The 10,257-nt window shown below is 36.9% G+C and overlaps 1 long non-coding RNA gene across 1 annotated transcript; it reads right to left on the bottom strand.

Annotated features, from left to right (window-relative positions):
• Positions 1-903: 903 nt before the first annotated feature.
• On the bottom strand, positions 904-1,798 carry LOC110881965. The gene is made up of 2 exons (XR_002559954.2): positions 1,665-1,798; positions 904-990 (listed from the first exon to the last, which is right to left on the bottom strand). It is a non-coding gene; the product is annotated as an uncharacterized LOC110881965 (long non-coding RNA).
• Positions 1,799-10,257: the final 8,459 nt, after the last annotated feature.

Here is a 10,257-nt window from a genome sequence, read left to right as displayed (position 1 = left end):
AACCAAATTTTTTACCTATCGAATCATTATTTTACGGCAAAACTCAAATAGTGCCATTTGACTAATGTATTACTTCTTTCAGCTTCTATACTTATTCTAAGTATCTAACTAATCATAAAACTCGTTTCCAAGCAACCTTTAAGGGTTGTTTGCTAAGTTTAACTTATAAGGGCGTTTTGGTCCATCTTGGCCCTTCATTAACGATAAGAGATTACTGTAACATGTTTGACCCATAAGCCCCCTTTTCAACTATGATTTTATTTGAAAGGTCAATAGGCCTTTCAAACGTAATGACCATCGTTTGTAACATTCGGTTTACCTATTTAAGTAACCAAAAATCTATTTTAGACTTCGATTAACTCTCATTAAACCTTACGTTTAAATGAGAGTTATCCTATTATGCGTACCTGGCTCGGATCATTATATTGACCCATTTAATACCTTGCCTCAATAGCCGCTAAGTAATAGCGATGTAAATATCCACTCGATAATTATTTCTATAATTATACAACTCAACAAAGCATTAGTAGATATTGTCAAAAAGTGATAATTTTCACTTTTTGATCCGTTTGGTCTAAATGACCGATTATATTGGCGAGATGAAGCTTATTGCCATCTCGTCTACCGTCTACACGACTCGCTCCGGTGTACACCGTACGGTCGTTTTAATTATAAATCGCCTCTTAATACTTTTTGGCCTATTAAGGCTTACGAAACACGTATCTTTCAAAACCAACAATTATTGTCAACAAGTGACCAATTTATAATTTCACCCTTATTGGTTATCTTGTTCCGTATAACTACACGCCGGAACACCATGTCTCAAATTTCCATTTGTCTTATTCGTAATTCATACGACAAAAGAACATTCTAAAATATATGACTAGTGTAAGCCATACTTACCTTGCATCCAAGCAACGTTTTCTTTTCGTACTTGCTCCATTTGACCCGCTTCCTCCCAAGCCTTCATCTAGCTTGTCAAGAGTCAAACTATCATCATAATTCGTAAGACGGTTAGTTTAGTCATTATTAGCTACGACTATTCCATCTTACAAATTTTTATGTCGAATCTACCATTCGACTTCATTATTGGTTAGTTTAACTTTCTCAAAGTTAACTATCGTTATTCATATATTATGCACGATTAAGGCAAATCAACATTATGATTAGAACCCGTTTTATCCCATATCTCATGTAATTAGTCAAGCTTGCCAATTACGCGTTTCACTTGAATTTCAGCACTTTACTTCTCATTTAGGCATTTTAACAAACACCTAATGGGCATAATTCTACACATTTGCTAACTAGTTCATAACTAGTCATTTTTACCAAGATTAACATCAAAATTCAACCACTATCACTTATAATCAAATAATCAAACTTGCAAATTGTTTAAGTATTTCATGATTACTTAACATGCATGATGATTCTAATCATAATCATATCATCAAATCCATCTTATGACTAACACCCACTTAGCCTAGTGTGAGAATTCATTCAATCATTCAATTCCTATCATGTTATGCATGATTTCACTTAGGGTTTTGTTACTAAACATGTATACATCAGTAATTCAGTTCTAATTTCTACGATTTACACCAAATCGCATATAGTGATGTTCATTCAATTTTTACAACTTCATGTAACAACACAATTTTACATACCTCTTGATCCCCTTGACTTGGTGATCATTTGTATGTATTCATGCCTTTGATTCGAGCCCGATTTGGCCTTCAATTTGGTTGATTTTGTGAAACTAGGGTTTTTGGTTCTTGGAGAACCTTCTGGTCGATCAGAACATGCACACAATGTGTGTGTGTGTGTATTTTTTTTGTTTTAATAAAACAAGTTTCCCACTTGTCCATTCTAGTCCCTCATGTTTTATTTTGATCAAATGAAGCTATATCTCATCATTAGTTACTTAATCTCATGCTACTAACTAGGTTAGTTACTCCTAGTTACTTTAACGTGTTCGGGGAGTTATAACCCGTTATGTTTTAAGTCCCGTTAATTTGGCCTTTTTATATACTTTGTTTTCTCAAAGTATTTATTCCCCTTTTTAATTAATATTAGGTTTATTTATTTGAGTCCTAATATTTACCGGGTTATTTTTTACCACTAACAGTATTTTACCCGTCTTTTAGTATTAACGGGGTTTGATTACCAAACCCGTTTTTGGGGTGTTACAAGTCTACCCCCCTTAAAGAGGTTTCGTCCTCGAAACCTTTTCTTACATAATTTATCGAGTTTAACTCCATGCATTTGCTCTCGATAATCAATTGAGCATTGCTCATATTCTAACCAATTGTTAGTATTACCAGAAAAGTATGATAATATCTTTTTGGTTACTAATCATCTACATATCTTATACAACATAATGCAACTTGAAATAACGTAATCTCGTTATTTCCACTAGTTTAATTAACTTAGCAACATTCATCACTCGGCTCATATTCGCCACTCGGCTCGAATGTGATTATACTTCACATTACACTTCTTGACCGTGATCATGTCACGTCATGCCAAATTTTACATCAACTTTCTATTTTCAGAATTATCACTTTTCGAATACATCGTCTTGCACCTGCCAGTGTCAAGACTTATATCTTTCATGTTTACTATTTATATGTCTCTCAGAGTTGATATTTGTAAAAACGTTATTTCTTACCAAAACCAAAGTTTTAGTTTAGCGTCTTCTCTTTATTCCTTGTCAATTATCCATATCGGGATATTGACAGTCCAAAATTTATTCTTTTACAGTCTTTATTCTGTGCGAGGATTCTCAACTGATCCTCTTGCTTTGTCTAATTAACCCGTAGGTTTTATCACTTAGCCTTATGGGCTATTTTGATTGGACTTTCATCTTTTAAGGGCGAAGTCCTTGTAATTTATTTCTTTCTAATCATGACTCGTGGGTCGTTTTATCCTCATAGACCTTTCCATTGTTTATAACCCCAAAGGTTATATTGATTCCGTAGATCATTCCTTGCTCATGACATTCTTAAAATTTCATGTTTGGTGTCAAGGCACCATGTTTTTGTTTAACATCATTTATTATCGTCTTGATATTATCTTTGACCTTGACCGTAGTCCAAGGCTACATTCGTTTCTTTTCGGACACATTTTCTGACTTTATGACTTCTCACGTCATTTATGCGTCAGTTTATCTTATGCTCACCATTATCCAGTTTACATACATTAGTATTTGATTATGTCCCATTACCGGGCTCATTATTCTTTTGCTTTTAATGTTACTATTGTCCCGCTTGTGTTTACTCATGGCGTCCGGCATGATATTATGTTCGACCCATTCAACTTTAAAATAGTTGAACATAATTTATTCACAACTCTATTTACATTATCTTGTCATCTTTTAGTTATGACTCTAAAACCCGAGTCCTTTAACTTTCCATCCGAGTTCCCGTTTCTCGGTCTACGCATGTGTTTAATTCCTACCCATCAACTGGGTGTTTTACCGAAGTCGTTATTATTGCAACCCTCCCGGTATGCATTAAGATCTCGCTTAATCTTTATATTCCGATTTTGTCCTCGAGTTTGGCGTTTTACAAAAACGACCCATTTAGAGACATATTCGCATTTTCCGGGTTCGAGTGTAAGTACACCCCCTCCCAGTGCATATCTTGATCATTCTACATGTTTATATTCTTCGGGTTCGAGTGTAAGTACACCCCCTCCCAATATATGTCTACATCATTTTACATGTTTCCATGTCTACATGTTTTTATTCTTCGGGTTCGAGTGTAAGTACACCCCCACCCAATACATGTCTACATCATTTTACATGTTTCCTTGTTTACATGTTTATATTCTTCGGGTTCGAGTGTAAGTACACCCCCACCCAATACATGTCTACATCATTTTACATGTTTCCTTGTTTACATGTTTATATTCTTCGGGTTCGAGTGTAAGTACACCCCCTCCCAATACATGTCTACATCATTTTACATGTTTCCTTGTTCCTTCTCTCGGGCTCATTATACTAATATAATACGCTTCCGTCACTCGGCTGCGTGTTTACATTAAGATCAAATATCTTGCTTATCTGATTCATTTGGGTACTTTTTAATTTGTCCCACTCACCTCATCCTTACTACATCGGGTGTAAGCGTGTCCATCATAAAAAGTTCATGGTACCACGTACTCACCACTTACTTGGCCAGAGTAAGCGATCAACACCTGGTATACATGACCTTTTTTAAAATTTTCACATTACACCCCATGTAAGTAATGCCTCTATTTGTTTCTCTTGGAAACAATATCCCGGATAGGTTTTCTATTTGGGTTTTTCCAAGTTTTCAATCTACATACGTAACTTTCAATCTCTACGTATTTGTTGCATATTACTATTTGTGCAATTAAATTTAAAGTGTGCACCTGGTAATGCTTGCCTTGACAGGCTTCTCTTGCCATTAGCCTTGTTCGCGATCGTTACGCGATTTAGGTCCTTGGTGAGCATGTTCTACTTGTCGTACTTTGGACCGAGCCTCCGTCAAGTCTGCAATTTGTTAGACTCCCGCTATCTTTAGATGCGAGTGTCCTTCAACTGAAACATTTACAAGAGTTAATAATATCAACTTCAATAATCACCGGTATTATAATACAAGGCTTTTTCTACTATACGCGTCAACGCGCGTATTTTCGTCAACCATATTAATCATTTTAATTGGGGTAACGTGTATCACACGATAGCCCTATGTGTTGTTTACAACACTTTAACATGCTAAGCTATTAACATACATCTACTTACCGGATTTGCGATCAAGCCTCGAACCGAACACACCTTACTCTTTAACCATGAGCTCTGATTACCAACTTATAACACCCTTGTTATTATCTAACGTTTATCGTATAATTAAATCTCAAAACCATGTAATTATAGTTACAATTATACTGAAAATACGGGCTTGCTAAAAAAAAACTTTTACAATTTAAAGTGATACAACATAATGTGATTTTAATTCGCCGTTATAGAATAACGACGAAACAACATTGCGGAAGCTTCATTTAACGTGTGCTCAGTTCTTGCTCAATGCTTGATCTTCATCCGGGACTAACGACATTCACCTGTGATCAAAACCAACTTAAAAGTCAGTTTTGATAATTAAATAACCAATGTGATAAGGAAATTAGGAAAAATGCAACATTGTTATCTTGATCCACAAACAAACAATTGAATTCTGGCCTCCACCGTAACTTACGGTGGTCACCGTAAGTTACGGTGGCCCCTGAATGTCAAATTCCCCCCACCGTAAATCAGGGGTGTTCTACCGTAAAGTTTTAGCTCCACCGTAACTTACGGTGGCACCGTAAGTTACGGTGGCCCCTGCATTCCACCCTTCCATTTTTGCCGTTATTTGACACGAAAACTATCGTATCTTTCAATACGCTTATCCGTTTGACCCACCGTTTCTTCCCATGTGATTGTAATTTGAACCCCCATCATGTGGAGTTAAAATCCAACATCCGGATTAACAAAATTTAAGAATTTCAAGTCTTCGGCTTATTACCCCTTTTCACCGAATTTTGACCCGTTCGTGATTTTATCAAACAACATGATTGTTTGATCCCGATTTCACATGAACCTTATAATTTCAATGTTGTCTATCATATTAGGTTTAATTCACAAGTTTAGGTATGATCTTAACCCCGTTTATACTTCAAGGATTGTTTTGACCCGTTACGGTATTTAAGCACCTTCGAGCCTAAAATCAATTCTATTGCTTCTAGCATTCCTTCACCACATTTCTTATCCTATAATCTCCCACCACAACTGTATTTATGGTGGATAATGTGGTGATCTATGAAAACCAAATTTTTACCTATCGAATCATTATTTTACGGCAAAACTCAAATAGTGCCATTTGACTAATGTATTACTTCTTTCAGCTTCTATACTTATTCTAAGTATCTAACTAATCATAAAACTCGTTTCCAAGCAACCTTTAAGGGTTGTTTGCTAAGTTTAACTTATAAGGGCGTTTTGGTCCATCTTGGCCCTTCATTAACGATAAGAGATTACTGTAACATGTTTGACCCATAAGCCCCCTTTTCAACTATGATGACCATCGTTTGTAACATTCGGTTTACCTATTTAAGTAACCAAAAATCTATTTTAGACTTCGATTAACTCTCATTAAACCTTACGTTTAAATGAGAGTTATCCTATTATGCGTACCTGGCTCGGATCATTATATTGACCCATTTAATACCTTGCCTCAATAGCCGCTAAGTAATAGCGATGTAAATATCCACTCGATAATTATTTCTGTAATTATACAACTCAACAAAGCATTAGTCGATATTGTCAAAAAGTGATAATTTTCACTTTTTGATCCGTTAGGTCTAAATGACCGATTATATTGGCGAGATGAAGCTTATTGCCATCTCGTCTACCGTCTACACGACTCGCTCCGGTGTACACCGTACGGTCGTTTTAATTATAAATCACCTCTTAATACTTTTTGGCCTATTAAGGCTTACGAAATACGTATCTTTCAAAACCAACAATTATTGTCAACAAGTGACCAATTTATAATTTCACCCTTATTGGTTATCTTGTTCCGTATAACTACACGCCGGAACACCATGTCTCAAATTTCCATTTGTCTTATTCGTAATTCATACGACAAAAGAACATTCTAAAATATATGACTAGTGTAAGCCATACTTACCTTGCATCCAAGCAACGTTTTCTTTTCGTACTTGCTCCATTTGACCCGCTTCCTCCCAAGCCTTCATCTAGCTTGTCAAGAGTCAAACTATCATCATAATTCGTAAGACGGTTAGTTTAGTAATTATTAGCTACGACTATTCCATCTTACAAATTTTTATGTCGAATCTACCATTCGACTTCATTATTGGTTAGTTTAACTTTCTCAAAGTTAACTATCGTTATTCATATATTATGCACGATTAAGGCAAATCAACATTATGATTAGAACCCGTTTTATCCCATATCTCATGTAATTAGTCAAGCTTGCCAATTACGCGTTTCACTTGAATTTCAGCACTTTACTTCTCATTTAGGCATTTTAACAAACACCTAATGGGCATAATTCTACACATTTGCTAACTAGTTCATAACTAGTCATTTTTACCAAGATTAACATCAAAATTCAACCACTATCACTTATAATCAAATAATCAAACTTGCAAATTGTTTAAGTATTTCATGATTACTTAACATGCATGATGATTCTAATCATAATCATATCATCAAATCCATCTTATGACTAATACCCACTTAGCCTAGTGTGAGAATTCATTCAATCATTCAATTCCTATCATGTTATGCATGATTTCACTTAGGGTTTTGTTACTAAACATGTATACATCACTAATTCAGTTCTAATTTCTACGATTTACACCAAAATCGCATATAGTGATGTTCATTCAATTTTTACAACTTCATGTAACAACACAATTTTACATACCTCTTGATCCCTTGACTTGGTGATCATTTGTATGTATTCATGCCTTTGATTCGAGCCCGATTTGGCCTTCAATTTGGTTGATCTTGTGAAACTAGGGTTTTTGGTTCTTGGAGAACCTTCTGGTCGATCAGAACATGCACACAATGTGTGTGTGTGTGTATTTTTTTTTGTTTTAATAAAACAAGTTTCCCACTTGTCCATTCTAGTCCCTCATGTTTTATTTTGATCAAATGAAGCTATATCTCATCATTAGTTACTTAATCTCATGCTACTAACTAGGTTAGTTACTCCTAGTTACTTTAACGGGTTCGGGAAGTTATAACCCATTATGTTTTAAGTCCCGTTAATTTGGCCTTTTTATATACTTTGTTTTCTCAAAGTATTTACTCCCCTTTTTAATTAATATTAGCTTTATTTATTTGAGTCCTAATATTTACCGGGTTAATTTTTACCACTAACGGTATTTTACCCGTCTTTTAGTATTAACGGGGTTTGATTACCAAACCCGTTTTTGGGGTGTTACATTGGGAGAGCGTAAGTTTGCTTTGGATCTACTACCAGTCAAGTTGGGAAGCTTCAACGTGGTAGTAGGGATGGATTGGTTATCGAGTAACAAGGCAAAGATTGTTTGTCACGAAAAGGTCATTTGCATCCCAACAGAAGATGGTGAAATGATTGTGGTTCATGGGGAGAAACGTGATACACCTTTGAGGATCATCAGCTGCCTGAATGCCCGAAAGTGTTTACAAAAGGGATGTGTTGCCTTCCTGGCACACATCATGGACAAGAAAGTTGCAGAACCAAAGATCGAAGTCATTCCTGTCGTGAGGGAATATCCCGAAGTCTTTCCTGAGGACTTGCCAGGATTGCCACCCCAGAGGCAAGTGGAGTTCCGTATAGACTTAGTTCCAGGCGCCGCGCCTGTTGCTAAGGCACCTTATAGACTTGCACCGTTAGAGATGCAAGAATTGTCTACACAACTTCAAGAGTTGCTAGACAAAGGATTTATCAGACCAAGCTTCTCACCTTGGGGAGCACCAGTCCTGTTTGTCAAAAAGAAGGACGGTAGTTTTCGTATGTGTATCGACTACCGAGAGTTGAATAAGTTGACTATCAAGAATAGATATCCTCTACCAAGGATTGATTATCTTTTTGATCAGTTGCAAGGTTCAAGCTTTTATTCAAAGATCGATCTTCGATCGGGGTACCATCAGCTAAGGATACAAGAGGAAAGTATCCCTAAGACAGCCTTTAGGACTCGTTATGGGCACTACGAGTTCCTAGTTATGCCGTTTGGGTTGACAAACGCATCTGCAGTCTTCATGGATTTGATGAATAGAGTTTGCAAGCCAAACTTGGATAAGTTCGTGATTATGTTTATCGACGACAGTTTGATTTATTCAATAACAAAGGCTGAACACGAACAACACTTAAGAGCCATTCTGGAGTTGCTGATAAAGGAATAGTTGTATGCCAAATTCTCGAAGTGCGAGTTTTGGCTACGTGAAGTCCAATTCCTTGGACATGTAGCTAATGGGGATGGGATTCATGTGGACCCCACAAAGATTGAAGCGATAAAGAATTGGGAGACCCCAAAGACGCCAACCGAGATTCGACAATTCTTGGGTTTGGCTGGCTACTATCGAAGGTTCATTGAGGATTTTTCAAAAATCGCTCAACCATTGACACTCCTCACGCAGAAAGATAAGAAGTTTGATTGGGGAATAAAACAGGAAGAAGCGTTTCAGCTGTTAAAAGACAAGCTCTGCAATGCGCCAATCTTAGCACTACCAGAGGGTACAGATGATTTTGTGGTATATTGTGACGCTTCGCGTCAAGGCTTGGGTTGCGTGTTGATGCAACGCCAGAAAGTTATAGCTTATGCTTCGCGCCAGTTGAAAGTACATGAAAAGAATTATACCACACATGATTTGGAACTCGGCGCAGTGATATTTGCATTAAAGATCTGGAGACATTATTTATATGGTACGAAATGTACAATTTTTACAGATCATAAAAGCCTGCAGCACATATTCGACCAGAAAGAGCTGAATATGAGACAAAGACGTTGGGTCGAGTTGCTGAACGATTATGACTGCGAGATAAAGTATCATCCAGGGAAGGCGAATGTGGTCGCCGATGCCCTAAGTCGAAAAGAAAGGATCAAGCCCATAAGGGTTAGGGCTTTAGAAATGATTATCCAAACCGATCTTTCTCTGCGTATTTGTGCCGCTCAGAAAGAGGCTCTGAAAAACGAAACATTGAAGAAGAATATCTTCGTGGGATGGAGAAGCAATTAGTGCCAAACAAGGAAGGAACGTTATGTTTTATGAAAAGGATTTGGGTTCCTCTATTTGGTGGTTTGAGAAAAGTTATTTTTGATGAAGCTCACAAATCACGGTACTCTATCCATCCAGGAGTGGATAAGATGTACCAGGATCTTAAAGATTACTATTGGTGGCCTAGGATGAAAGGCGACATTGTTGTTTACGTGAGCAAGTGTTTGACGTGCGCCAAGGTTAAAGCTGAATACCAGAAGCCTTCAGGACTTCTGCAACAACCTGAGATTCCCAAGTGGAAATGGGAACAAATTTCCATGGATTTTATAACGAAGTTGCCAAGAACGCCAAAGGGTCATGACACTATTTGGGTAATAGTGGACCGGCTAACGAAGTCTGCGCACTTCTTACCTATCAGAGAAAAGGATAACACGAGTAAGTTGGCTGAAATCTACATGAGAGAAATTGTTGCACGTCATGGAGTGCCTCTCTCGATCATCTCTGATAGAGACGGAAGGTTTGTG

This window comes from Helianthus annuus, chromosome 10 (genome assembly GCF_002127325.2).
Source record: "Helianthus annuus cultivar XRQ/B chromosome 10, HanXRQr2.0-SUNRISE, whole genome shotgun sequence".
Lineage (NCBI taxonomy): Eukaryota > Viridiplantae > Streptophyta > Magnoliopsida > Asterales > Asteraceae > Helianthus > Helianthus annuus.
This window is presented reverse-complemented; position numbering and strand designations above follow the sequence as displayed.